The sequence below is a fragment of the Lissotriton vulgaris genome, chromosome 6 (assembly GCF_964263255.1).
Source record: "Lissotriton vulgaris chromosome 6, aLisVul1.2, whole genome shotgun sequence".
In the NCBI taxonomy this organism is placed as follows: domain Eukaryota; kingdom Metazoa; phylum Chordata; class Amphibia; order Caudata; family Salamandridae; genus Lissotriton; species Lissotriton vulgaris.
This window is the reverse complement of record NC_141694.1, coordinates 622,267,061-622,281,033: the sequence shown is the minus strand read 5'-3', so window position 1 is coordinate 622,281,033 and position 13,973 is coordinate 622,267,061. Positions and strand designations below refer to the sequence as shown.

General features: G+C 42.3%; 1 protein-coding gene and 1 pseudogene across 1 annotated transcript in view; one reads left to right on the top strand and one right to left on the bottom strand.

The window, feature by feature from the left end:
• FUT9 (fucosyltransferase 9) overlaps positions 1–13,973 on the top strand; it is a 603,582-nt gene that overhangs the window by 242,487 nt on the left and 347,122 nt on the right. The gene's annotated exons all lie outside the window — the stretch shown is intronic.
• On the bottom strand, positions 1,213–2,872 carry LOC147707793 (uncharacterized; annotated as a pseudogene).

Below are 13,973 nucleotides of genomic sequence, written 5' to 3'. Positions count from 1 at the left end.
CCAAACAGGATTTCAGAAACTTTCCCCAGGTGTTCGGGGTTTCGGTATCCACCCGTTTTTTTATTTCCTCCCAGCTCAGCCAGTCCAATGTGTCTGGGTCTGCAGATCGAAGTTTATAACAGAGTTTCACGAAGCCGCTCATGCTCCAGAACGTCTGGTTTTGCAGTCCAAATTCGAGCCTAACTTGTGAAGCTGAGGCGGATTTTGGCAGATTGAAGACTGCTTTATAAATTTTAATCTGTAGTTCCTTTTTAAAGATCGGCCTCCTTGCCACACCACGTAACTAGGCCTTAAGATAGGGTGGGCATGATCTGCGCTGCCATTACTTTTAATAGATGGTTATAGTTAGGGCAATCGATTTTTTCTTTTAACGAACGGTACGCAAAGATTAAAGATTGTGCTTTTGCTCGTAATGCTGTTTTGTGATCCTTGTAGTTAACACCTTTTGTTTTTGTTATTCCCAGATACTTGTAATGCCCTTGTTCTGTCACTGTTGCCCCTTGGGCCATCCATTTGTACTTTAACTTATGCGGATCTACTAGACGGACCACTTTGCTTTTTTCTTTATTTAGTTCCAGGCTTTCCCGTTCTAAGTACGATTTTAAATTATTTATAGCTCTTTGTAGGCCGATTGGTGTTTTACTCAGCAATACGATATTGTCGGCATATTGTAGGTAGTGTATTGGGTTTTTAGCCAAAGATGGTGGGTGGCTATCTGCCGATTCCAGCGTGCTTGTGAGATCGGAGAGAAAAAGGTTGAAGAGGGTGGGGGCTAATACGCAGCCCTGTTTTAGGCCTTGGTGCATCGGGATGCTCCTGGTTGTACTGCCTCCATTTCCCAGTTTCACTCTTGCCCAGGTATGCGGATGTAGGGCTTTGATGGCTATTAAGAGTTGGTGTGGCAACCCCCAGCTATTTAGTTTCCTCCACAAGTTCTCTCTATTCACTCGATCGAAAGAGGAATTAATGTCTATAAAACAGGCGTACAAGCGGGATCTCTTTGCTACCGCTAGATCCATTAGGATAGACAGGCAAGTTAAGTTTGGTATTGTTCCCATTCCTTGCCTGAATACTGTTTGAAATTTAGGCAATATCTTTGTTTCTGCTATCAAGGCTTGTAGTTCGCGTAGAATGCAGGAAGCGTAGAGCTTGGCCTCTACGTCTATTAACGATATCAGTCTGAAGTTTGTGGGGTAATGATGGTCGTCATGCTTAAATATAGGATGGATGATGCTGCCTTTCCAGGAGGGGGGTAACTCTGCTTGTTTGTATATTTTGGTTAAACAGTGGCGTTAGGGTCTCTGACGACAGGTCCGGGTCGTGCTTAAAGATCGCGTTTTGCAGCCCATTTGGGCCTGCTGCGCCTTCTGACTTTAGCCTTGATATTGTCGTCCTCAGTTCATTTTTGGATGTTAGATCGTCTGGCTCTGTTGGGCCCTTTTGAACTTTTTCCCGCTCGGAGGCTCTATTTTCCTTGTTCTTGGCTCCTTTTAGTTCCTCTGTGTTTTCCTGTGTTGCCCCTGAACCATTTACGGGGTCTAAATCTGTGTTGCAGTATAGGGTTTGCACGTGTCTGATCCAAGTTTCTGCTCCAACCCCGGCTTCCTGTTGGAGTTTTACTCCTTGATTTAGGTCATTTATAATACCCCAAAAATCCCTGCTGTTAGGATGTTTACCAGCGATTTGCAGTTTGTTCCAGATGGTTTCTTTGTACGAGTACTTTGCGACCCTCAGTGCCTTCCTATAGATGCTTCTGGCTCCATCACGGTTAGATTTGTTTGTCACTGAGCCCGATGTTTTTTGTCTTGCAAAAGCTCGGACTTTCTTAGCGACTTTTCTTTTTTTTGCTCTTAGGTCCATGTTGAACCAAGGCTCCTTCTTGATGTTAAAATTACTCTGGTTCCCTGGCCTTGCAGGGAACTTTTGCTGAAGGACCAGAATTGTTTGCTCCCAGTTGGATACTAGTTCCTCCTCTTTTTGAGTCCCAAGGTTGGCCATATGGGCTTTAACTGAGTCTGTGATTTTGCACAACCCATCACCACGCCATTTTAATTTTCTTAGGTTAAACTTTGATGCGTGGTGGGGAAGGGATGTCGTAGTTGGCGCCGTACTTGGTACAATATTCAGTCTTATTATTTGGGGGAAATGGTCACTTTCTACTCGATGTTCTGTACTAAATGATTCGATGCTGGGAATTAACTCATCACTTACTATGGAATAGTCAATTGTTGAATGGACCTTGCTGCTCAAATATGTGACGGCTGCCGGCCTGTCCCCCTTTGTATTGCCATTCAGGATTGACAGTCCATATTCTTTTAGGCTAGATGCTAGCTTTTTTCCGCCACTATTTGCAGTCGTCTTCGCCTTCACCTTGTTTTGGGCAATAGGGCATTGTAGAAGTCCCTGGAGATAACCAGTGGGCAGTGCGGGTGGGTTCTTTACATTACCTTGATCAGTGGTAGAAAAGTCACGTATTTTTCTTTTTGTGACTTACTGTCTGGATGGATATAAACATTAAATATGAGCATTTTCCATGGTTCAATCCCCGATGTCGGGGCTTCGGTAATTCTGATCACTTGGGCCCAATTCAGACCCACGTCCAGCTCTTCTGATGCCCAATTATATTTATGGGTTACGTAAGTTGATAAAACACTGCGGGGATGCTTTCTGCAAATATATGGTGTTCTTTGAAACCTGGGATTGAAATCGGTTGTAATTTCCATGACTCCTGGATCAAGATTATGTCTTGTCGTAGGAAGAAAGCTAGCGTTTCGTGATCATGGGCCATTTCTCGGAAACCATGCACGTTCCACAGGCAGAATGAAACATTTGATTTCTTTGTTAAATTCTGGGGGAGCTTCTTGTTCCACATGGTCCCAGAGAGGATTGGGTCTGGGTTAGGTAGCTTTATTACTCAGGACATTGGGTATCCAAGACCAATCCGTTCTGTCTGAGTGATGGAGACCGGTTGTTTGTGGTTTGTGACTTGCGCTTGATGGCTCTGGCAAGGCGGCCCGAGCACCGCGTAGACAAGAGGTATGTTGACCTCTGATCTCTTTTCCCTTGTTTTGGTCACATGTGTTGATTTGTAAAGGATAGGGGTACCTTGGGCGCTTATGTCGCGTAATGGAGATGCCCTATGATTCAAACTGAGGTCTTGCAGAGTATATCTTTTCTACGAGGTCCTTTGAGGCCCAAGTTGTAACTGCCTCCTCAATGTCGGCATTGTTTACGTTTTGTTGGAATTCAATGGAGTAAAAGTCCTTGGAAGTGATGTCTTGTAAAGCTGAGGTTTCATTGAATAATTTTAACAGATTGCCTCGATTAAGAATGTCCTGCGTCCCCCTAGTTGGATATTCGGGGATAAAAGTTAGTTTTAAGTCAAACGGCTCTGGATGTTGACTTAGCTCCTTGTGTGTTGAGCCTGCTTTGCGAGATGACAGGTTGTGAAGTTGAATACTTTCACGAAAGGAGTGGGTCGATTGTTGTAATTGCTCTTTCTGTACTCCCTCAATTGTCTTTACTTTTTTCTGTGTTGGGCCTGTGTTGGTTAACTTGATTGGTTCCGTACTTAACTCCTTTGGCATTAGCGAACATTTACGGCCCTTTTCACAAACTGTAATTCGCACGGGGGTTGGCACAGATTTTATTTCTGGTCCTCCTACTGGTCCCTGAATTTCGTATGCGTTTCTTTCAAATGTTGTGGGTGTTTGTTGCTCAGTAATGATTTTTGTACTGTGGTTGGAACCCTCTCTGCAATTGCCTTTTGTTCCCATACTGTTTTTTGCCAGTGCTAATGTAGGTTTGTTTTGCTCACATCCTCCATTTTCAAGCGCTTGCGTGGGCCTCGTTTTTTCTCGCCCAGGCTCTTGCGCTTTTAGTTGCTGGTCCGATCTTATGTCCATTTAACTGTTGTCACCTATAAATGGGGATAGACTCAAGTTGGCTCCTGTCCTGGGGCCTTCAACCCATGATGTGCTCGATGATTTTGACTTCTCAGATGGCTCTGAAAGAATCTCCTCACCCACTGATGACCCATTCAGTGATTTGGCTTTATTTTCATGAGGGATGTTAGTTTTAAATATGGGAACGATTTTGCCAGGGTCAAAGTTTAGCTGTTTTTTTATACTTGAGCCTGGCCTTCCTTGCCCTTTTCCTTTGCCTCTTTGTTGGTTTGTTATCAATGAAGGATTGTTGGGTAAGTTGTATTTCTTCAGTTTCTGAGACTGTTTTTCCTAGTCCAACTTATTTTGATGTTTGTTCTTGATCCATTATTTGGTTACTTCTTGTAGGGCCGTTAGTATGCTTTCTCTTTACTGTTTGAGGCTTCTCCGGGGTCGGTATAGTTTCTATCGCCCGGCTGTGACGGGGTGATTGTTTTACCTCCCCTAAAAGTCCATCAAGATGGCCCGGAGGCTTGCTAGCTTTTCAATTATGCTTCCGCATTCACAATTGCACTGTTGTTTACTCAAGCTGGTATTAGCCTCCAATTTCCCCTGGGTTGTTAAGAGCGATGATAAGGAGTCCAGTTTTGCGTTTATTCCCGAAATGTGCCCAGCCACTAACGTGATGAGGTCGATCTGGATTCCATTTTGTTAGATTGGTAGTTCAGCACCCTTACTGCTTGCTCTAGAGTGCTTAACAGGGATTGGGTCCATGACGTAGAGGGCTCATCTTTTTGGATTTTGCTTAGGTCCTTGGGCTCTGAGTCCGACGTGCTCCCCGATGAAATTGTGATTGGTACTGAATGGTTGAGATGAGGTTGATTTATCTGCATAATGTTACTGTTGTTTATGGATACTTTTTGTTGGTCTCTTTTTGGTTCAGGGCAGCGAGGGGTTGAGACCAGCATACCCGGACTCAGATGTCGGTCATCAAAACCATATTCTGTTTGTGGTGCTCTCCCTTGTGAGTCGATATACTTCGTAATTCTCTCAGTAAGTTCCTCAAGTTGGGAATCATTTGATAGGAAGAGGGGCTTTAACCAGTGAGAAGTGTGGTTCAGGGGTTAGAGACGGCAGACCCGGAAGCTGAGATCGGCCCTGGAGCAGGGTTCAATTCCCCGCCTCGGCGGGTCTTGGGCTCAAAAATTCCACGGACTCGATAATTCTCGCTCCGGTGCCTTCTCGACTCACGGGTTCACACTCTGCGACTCTGGGCAATAGCTTGCTTAATCTCCACAACGGCCCCTCGCGGCGGGATGCCTGGCTTTCACCTTGTGGATACCCTGCCGGGGTTATCTCACAGGGGAATACCAGGACGGGTTCCCTAAGCAAGCGCCGGGAAACCCTTTGTGGGTAGCTGTGCGCTATATAAGCTCAAATACATTTACATTTTACATTTACAACCATGGGTCCCCTACTTGTCCGGATGAGGTGGCTAGGTTTTTATGACCTGTGTTTCCCTCCTTGGCGCCCTTGATTACCTTTGTGTGGTATTTGGCTTCGACGAGCTCCGTGATTGTCGCACTTTTGCTCTGACTCGACCGGGTGTCCTTTACGAGGGGGTTGTCTGTGATGTCCTTTACGGCTCTACCTCCCTTGTTTCGTTTGTGGCTCCGGGAGTATTGGGACGATGCACCTGGGCGGTTACTAATGCCAGTTTGCCTTGGAGAGGGGGACCCGAACACGATGGAGCGGGTAGACACTCTGGTTTGATGCTCAACATGCTCTGCATGCTATTGGCCCGTGAGGAGGGTACATTCAGTGGCGCAATGGGGCTTGGCAGCTTGCAAGCCTCAGCTGTTGATGCGTAGATCGCCACAATTGGAGCCTTTAAATGAAAGAATTTTAGGAGTCCGGTTTTCCGTCTGGAGTGTGATGTCGGCTCAGGGGTTGGTGCTGATACCAACCTCTCCCTGGGATTAGATTCAGTCCCTGTTTCCGATGGTGATTTAACTTCCCCTGTTGACTTCCTTGATCTTTGTTTTTTTTTTTACTTTCTGCAGGTTGGCACATTTTCCCCGATCTCATTTCCCCAGTGGGGACCTTGCGCTCCTTTTAACCCTACGTGGGCATCTAATCGTTTGATGAAGAGAGGGGGGGGGTTCGGCTCTTGTCTCTTAGTTGGTAAATATAGGTCCTGCTGCTTGCTGGTGGCCGTTTATGGGCCTTTTCCCTCTGCCCCCTGCCACTGCCTCCTTGGTGGCTCTCAGCTTCTCCTGCCTTATTAGAGGTTGTCTTCGGCAGAGAGGGGCGTAGGCTGTGGCAGGAATTTGACAAATTTAGACAAAATGTGGACGATGACCGGATGAGCTCACTTACGCGTGTCTATGTGCAAAGGTGTCCGCACCTCCTGCCGCTTTGGGGTGTGCTTTTACAAATTTTTCAGGGAGTATTGTTTTTTCCCAGCAGCGCCTACCACGTTTGGTTGCAGCGGGTTCCGCCCTGGCTGAGATGCTCACCCCAAGGTTTACAAAGGGCGCTTGCCGCTCCTACCCGCGTTAGTGCAACACGGCTTTCCTGGGCTCGATACAAGGGCTCTCTGGGGCTCTCTCAGGCGCTCAGAGCTCTGGACACTCTGACGAAATGGCCCCCGTCTCCTGTCTCCTGGCTCCCGGCAGGCTTCGGGTGCCTCGGGAGCAGTGCGGTGCAGTATTTACTCCTTTTTCTTAGAAGATTAGACTACCACCTGCCATGGTATCTCTGATTTATAGGTCTCCTGAAGGACTAACGTTATAGTAAACAAATAGATGAGCTTGATTTTGGATATCTGTTCAACTGCTTCAGGTTTTATTTACAAAGGGATTTTAAAATATGAGAAGTTTTACTTATGTACTACTCTTATATGCCTTTGTGAATTAGCTCCAAAACATCTAAAACGAAAATAAAATTGTAACATTAAATAGTAAGAACTGCGCCCTCCTTCCACTTTCACTAATTGTGAGTTGGACATTTTGGAGTTAACTTACAAAGGCATGTCATCGCACTTTTGAAGTACATCTGTAGTAATACTTCCTGTACTGATAAATGCTTTTTGAACCCCCCCCCCCCCTTTAGCGTAACCAATCAGTGCACTAATCCAAGGTTTTTAGTCTTTACAAAAAGGTTTACGATGGAGCAATTTACTGGGCATTTATGCTTGGTGAATGAATTCATCAGAACACATGACTTATCTTTAGGTTGATTTTGAAGGCACTATACCGGCATTTGATATACTTTATGACAAATATACTGTTTGTTACATAGGCAGCGTAATGAAGTGAAACATTAAGCGTGTGCTCATTTGTGAAGTGTTTGCTTAGCTTAGCAAAGCTGTACAGAATTGGCTGGATTGGGTATCCAGCTTTGTTTTAACCTGTTTGTTGGGAAATGTTATGACCATGGTTTTGCTGAATATATTGAACCAATTGAAACAGGAGACAGCATATTTATTATAGCAGTGCAAAAAGGGCACTTCACAAGAAAAAAAGGACAATCTGCATAGATTGGTATTCTAAAGACTAAATCATGCTATTTTATTCTGAATTGTCCGCATATTCGGTGAAATGCAATCACCAACCAAAATAAATCTGAGCCAAGAAAGCAAGGGCATTATGGTTCTGTCGAAAACTTATTCCAAAAGGTGTTCTCCCTGAAAACGGTTGCCCTAGCGTTCACCAAATTGTGTATATCATTTAAAATCGAATTAAACAGTGTGCTTTTTAGGTATCACTTACAGACAATTGTAGATGTCAAGGCACAGCATAATTTAAAGTTTCACAGAAAATTGGAAAAAAAGAAGAATCAATTACAAAAGTTATTTTATTCAGTATGTCTCTGTTTTTCAAACTGGTATATTAAAAAGGGACTTACTGATCCCTTTGACTGGCTGAACAGCAATTAATTGTGTAGGGTAACCTGCCTTCGACAATATCTGCTCAGTCTTGCAGAAAGCATGGGGATGGCAAATCCGATCTGCAATACTGTACTACAGTAGAGTTGTGGCGTTATGTTCTTATTACAGTTGAGTAGTGATGTCACAGGTACATAATGTTCAGAATATGAGACGTTTCTGTTATGTTTTTACTGGCTTACTGATTTCCAGGCATGACAAATGAAAGATTTCATGAGTTTATTTCGGCAAACAACATTCAAAACATTTGCTATAATTTCCATGTATTTTCCTGAACACTCCGTAATTGTTTGTGTTGAATATATTTGTCTGCCGTTTTTCTTTCTTTTCTTTCCTCTAATAGCATTTTGTCAGCAACATAATAATGACTGCTTTGCTCTTTGCCGTTTTTTTTAAATCGCTATCTTTCCTTTGGCCTGGTCTGGTGTGCTCTTGTAATAACTCAACATCTTTTCTTTTTGATCTTCTTTAGAGTGTTCATTAAATTTCCCACCACAAAGTTTTCATCATTTTGCTACACTTTTCAAAAATTGATCTGCATTCATAGTAGTAAGGTCAAATCCCTGCACACAGAAAAACATAACAGCAGCAACAGTATTAATGCAGACCTTTAGGAAAGTTGTAAACCTCACTGTCCACCGTTTTTCTCTTCTCAGTAAGTCTCCACATTTTGTAATGAAAGGTATTTAGTGAATTGTTCGATTAAAAATGAACACTGTAAACATTTAACTTCATTCCAACCAAAGAATCTTCAGTATCACAGCGTATTATTTAATCAATACCTCAAGAAATGAAATACAAAAATACTTTTAAACGGGGTATTTCAAGTCTGTTGTGATTACTTCCTTTTTGAAAGGGGGTAGCCTGGTAGGTTTTGGATCATTCTGAATTATACACATTGCATTTGCAATACTTTCCTTTGTATCCTTCTGTTATTTACCCATGCATTAGAAAAATGTGACCGAATGATTTGATTTATTGAAATGATGATTCCTATTATTATTATTTTCAAAACCACATTAACAGGAAAGCAATTCAGTGTCATAGTGTTATTAATTACCTACAGTCAATGCAGCACAGTATATATTTACAATAGTCATATAAATATTGGGAAAGTCGGAACTTGAAGTCTGCTCCATCCAGCATCACTGCTTGGCAAAGATGTAATGCTTTAATTTGTATATCTTTCAATTTGGGGTGAAATGCTCGGTCTATCATGAATAAATCAAGTTGCTTTACTCTGTATTCCACATAATTAAACTATAGAGTAGATTTGTCTCTTTTGGTTGTCCCGTGTACATTTATAAAGAATACACATCTAACGTTGATAATGGGAATGGTTTGTTCTCATTAATTAAAAAAAAGTCTATCGACACTCACTGAAGATGATTGGCACTCCTAGATACTGAGAAAGAGTACAAAGGAAAGGTTTGTGGAACTTTACCTTTGTATTCTTTATGAAGCATGTGTGCAACTTGCAAAACTCTACAAAGACTGCAAAGAAGTGACTTTTAATGCAGGAGAAAATGCGTTTGTGAACAAACAAAACAGTCAAAATTGCAGTTTTTTCCAAAAATGTGTTAAGCCAATGTCTTCTTCTTTATTTTTTGGAAACAAAAATTAAAAATGACATTTTAGAAGAGAAGTTTGATACAAAAAGAATGCAGCCTGCATGGAGAAGGGGATAGTGTGCATGACTGGTGTGGGCGGCCCAAGAGGGCCAACCAAACAGTCATTGCACACTCAGGAGTGGGTAACCACTCCTCCCCTGCCCTGCTAAGTAAGCAGAGCAGTCCCACCCACCTGCCCACCGGCAAAGGAACATGACATGGTTATAACTAAAAGTTATTACCATTTTATGTTTTAGCTTCTTGCACTTTGAGAAAGCCATGGGGTGACGCTTCTACGCCATAGCGGAGGATTTGCCAATGCAATATGAGCATATACTGTGTGTCTACCATATTAATCAGCTGTTTTTTTTTCTCCCGAAAAATGTTGAGACCAGAGAATAGTGGTAACGCTATCTTACTTGGAAGCAAAGCAGATAATATAAGCACCAGAGCATGCCACAGTCCTTTCCCTTTCGTTATTAGTTGATCACTGATGTCCACCAACTAAGTAGTTATAGTGAATTCTATAGCTAACCATCCCTCACCATCTCTTGCTGCCATAACACAATCCTTTCTGAAGAGAATAGTCTTCTAGAGAGGGAACATTTACAAAATGGAGATTGGAAGACTGGTGTGGTAATAGGGAGAGGTCACTATAATTGCTATGCTCCTCACAGACTGACTTTTAACATTTAGAAGCATTAAGAGGTATGGAAAGTTTATTTTCAAATGTCTGCACCTAAGCGCATTTTTGAATACCAGCATTCCAGATTCATCTATTTACCAAACAGTCTATAATGACTCCAAGCCTTCCAAGATCACTGATTAGCCAGGACCAAATTATTCTTGTTAATAAATAAAACTGAAGGCACACATTTGTATACAACATTTACAAAATATCATATCTGCTTCCCTTCATTGATAGTGGCCACTGTTGTACCCGCACCTTTCTACGGAGAATTAGAAGGTAATTGTGATATAACACTACCCAACCAACGCATTCTTAGCATTTCCCAAACTCTTCTGTCAAATGAACACTCTGCTTATTGCTTATTGCCAAGGTTTACCCTAAAATGACAATCACATGTGAGCCAGAGAAGCTTGTTTCAGCTTTACCCAATTCAGGTTTTTGAAAACCCTTAAATATGAATAAGCTGTATTATCATCAATGTGATTCACACTATTTATGTTAGTAAGTATAAATAAAGGTTAGGACACATACAACAATTCACCCACAGGTAAGTTTGTGATAACAATATAGGATATTTAGACTTTGCAAACATGAGATTGAGTTAATGCAAATCCAGTTTATTGCATAGAATTGGTTTATGTCAAAATAATTTGTCTTTATCAATCTATGCAAGCACCAACATACGAGAGACCAAGCCAGTGAAGCTTACACGTCAGTGTGTAAGGCAGCTTACGGAAAGTAAATAACTGGACTATGACTTTATCAGATTTAGTGATACTGAATTCAGAAGCAGCTGTATCACAACCCTCGAATCTAGCTGTCCTAGGCAGCCTCTAGTTAGGACAGAGACACCAGACATCAATAACCAGGCCCAGGTACAAAGAAGAAATGTGAGGTAGTAATGTTGATGTCTAAGTAGCATTGTGTTGTTGATGATCACAGCTTACTCCCATTAAAAGGAAAAACATGTCAATTTCAGTTACTGCATTCAGATGTATGTAGTAACTCATTGGTGAGACAAGAAGTAGTTATGCTTTACTACTTTGTCCAGCACTCAACCACAACCACATCTAATTCAGTATGTGGTTGCAGAGCACTAAACAGAGTTTACACTGGAGAATATCAAGAGTTTGCATTTGCACTGGTCTTAATTTTCAATGCACATTTTATCTTTTCGACTTTGGAATAGGAAACGGTTCGTCTTTTAGCTCCGAAAATTTGAGGCTAGTTGAAAACATAATATTTCAGTGTGAATAAACTGTAACTGTAGAATCTGAGGGAAACGGCAATGGATTAATAAGAAAGGTAAAACTTGTTAACAATATACTATTTGATAGCATATAACAGATCAAAGTTAGGAACTATTTCTTGGTGCCATTCTAAAACAGTTTTAAGATTTATGAAGAAAATGAATTAACATACTTGTGATGACGTTCATTTAAAATGCATGAACATTTGTTGGGATTTAAATATGTACAATTCTGATCTTCTGTAAGCCTTTTTTAAATACTAGCTTATTACAATGTTTGTATTACACTCTTAAAATTAAAGCTATTTTATAGAGGGAAAAGGTATTGAACACTTGAATAAAGGCCACCAAATGCACCAGTCAGAACTGGTTGAGTTTGGAAAAGAGTGTAGTTGATCTAAAAAAGGTAAAGCATTTTGGCAGTTAATGTTTTATAAGAATGATATGAGAAAATTCTTGAAGTACAATTGCATTAAATATAGTTAAGTATAATCACAAAAGTATTTCTGGGCATAATCATAGGTTTATTTATTTATTTAAATGTATATATCAGCACAACAGCTACCCAAAAAGGGTTTCCCGGTGCTATCGAAAGACAGAAGAGCATAAAGAGAAACCTACCGGTTAAAAATCCAGGTTTTAAATGACTTATGAAACAATATGAAGTTGGACTGAGTGTGAAGAGACAAAGGGAGAGCATTCCACAGTACAGGGCCTAAATATGAGAAAGAGCGGCCGCCCGTGCGGGATAATCTAACCTTAGGCACCTGAAATTTGGCCTGTGTGGCAGACCGAAGAGTATGAGAGGGCACCTAGGGACGGGCCAGTTTTTGCAAGCAAGGGGGGGGGGCTCTGTTGTGTTTAATTCTAAACATGTAAGTCAGAGCGTTAAACTTGCCCCGGTTTTCGACCATGAGCCAAAGGAGGTTCCTCAATGAACTGGAGATCGAGGCTGTTCTAGAAACCTGACAAAGTAATTTGGCAGCAGAGTTGTGAACCCGCTGCAGATTACGTATTACATCTTTATTAGCTCCCAGGTAGAGGATGTTGCCGTAGTCCAGCCTAGATGTTACAAGCGCCTGGACTACGGTTCTCTGGGTGGAGCAAGGCAGCATCCAGACAATCTTCATCAACCATTTCAAAATGGTGAAACATGTCGCAGTAACCTTAATGGCTTGTTGACACATAGATAATGATTTATCAATATTAAAGCCAAGGTTACTAACATGATTGAAGGTTGCGGGAGTGCACCCATTTCTGTAGGCCAATGTTGCGGACCCCAGAGATGTTTATCTTTGCCCAGAAACAGGACCTCAGTTTTTTCACCATTGAGCTTTAGGAAGTTATCATGCATCCATGACGCCACTTTGCTGAGCCCAGTCCTAAGAGCTGAGAGCTCTGTGGTCTTTCCAGCAGAAAGGGAGAAAATAATCTGGGTGTCATCAGCATAAGAGAAGAGCGACAACCCAGACTCTTCAATGATTGGTGCCAGGGGCCTATTGGGGTTTATGGATGAATATACTCCTAGAATACCTGCAAGCAATTCACAAAGGGATACTTGGACGTTGTTAGAAATGGAGGTCTCTAGTTGGCAGAGGTAGGTACCTTTGTCCAAGTAGGGATGCTTCTTCCTAGTCAGGGTAAGGGGGATACATTCTAAAACAACCCCTGCTCACCCCCTTGGTAGCTTGGCACAAGCAGAGGAAGTATGCAAATCATTTGTGAACCCATTAGATAATACAGTGAAAACACGACAAATGGACACCACACCAGTTTAGAAAAGTAAGTAATTTTTATCTAAACCAAACAAGACCAAAAACGACAAAAATCCACAACACAGTCATAAAAATATAACTTTCAAATGGTAGAAATAGTTCAGTTCATAGCAGAATTCAGATGCAACACTTTTCAAACAAAGTACCTCGGATGTGTTGCGCACACAAACAAAGGGTTGCAGGGAAGGTGATGCATCGGTTCCTTACACTCAGGGAAGGTGATGCATCGGTTCCTTGCTCCGTGGGAGGTAATGTTTCGGTTCCTTACAGCTGCACATGGGAGGTGATGCGATGATTCCTTACCGGAGATGGGGTGATGCGTCGGTTTCTTACTGCATGGGGAGGTGGTGCAACGGTTTCTTACTGTATCCCCCAACGATGCGACAGACCTGGCGCATCGATGAGATGATCTGGGATCATGCCTGGGTTCTTGCAGCCACACAGCAGGGCTTGTGTCAGAATCAGTTTAGTAATCTCAAACTTCAGAGATGGGTGTACTTGATGCAGCGTGCAGAGATGTCTGGAGCTGGGGGCATGTGCTGGATCATTTTTTTTTGCGATGCATCGAAAGAGGTACGGTTGCGTTGTGCTTCTCATTGTTGTGTTGCTTTTCTAGCTCCCACATCCAGAACAACCTCCAGATGCCCAGAACAGCTACAGGCACCTCTTGGCAGGTCAGAACTCCCAGAAAGGAAGTTCAGGGGAGCTAGGGGTGAAGACTTTGTGTCCCTGATACTTCAGAACAGGAGGCAAGCTCTTCTTCAAGCACTTGGAGATGTTCCTCAAGCAGGGGACACAGAAAACAGCAAATACGT